Genomic DNA, 268 nt, shown 5'->3' with positions numbered 1-268 from the left:
CTTTCTCAATCATGGTTTTCGAAAATCAATTAGTGTTTTTCAAAATGTTTTTAAAATATTTTACTTAATTTTCGAAAATTTCTTCCCCTCTTCTCACATACTTCTATTTTTGGACTAACACTATTCCTTAATGAACAATTCGAACTCCATCTTTCTTGATAAGTTCGAATTTTCTACTTCTGCCTTCTATTTTTCTTTTCCTCTGACACCTCAAGGAATCTCTATACTGTGACATAGAGGATTCCATATTTTCTTGTTCTCTTCTCAT

This window comes from Arachis duranensis, chromosome 10, assembly GCF_000817695.3.
Source record: "Arachis duranensis cultivar V14167 chromosome 10, aradu.V14167.gnm2.J7QH, whole genome shotgun sequence".
Taxonomy (NCBI): Eukaryota; Viridiplantae; Streptophyta; class Magnoliopsida; order Fabales; family Fabaceae; genus Arachis; species Arachis duranensis.
Note: the sequence above shows the minus strand (reverse complement) of the source record.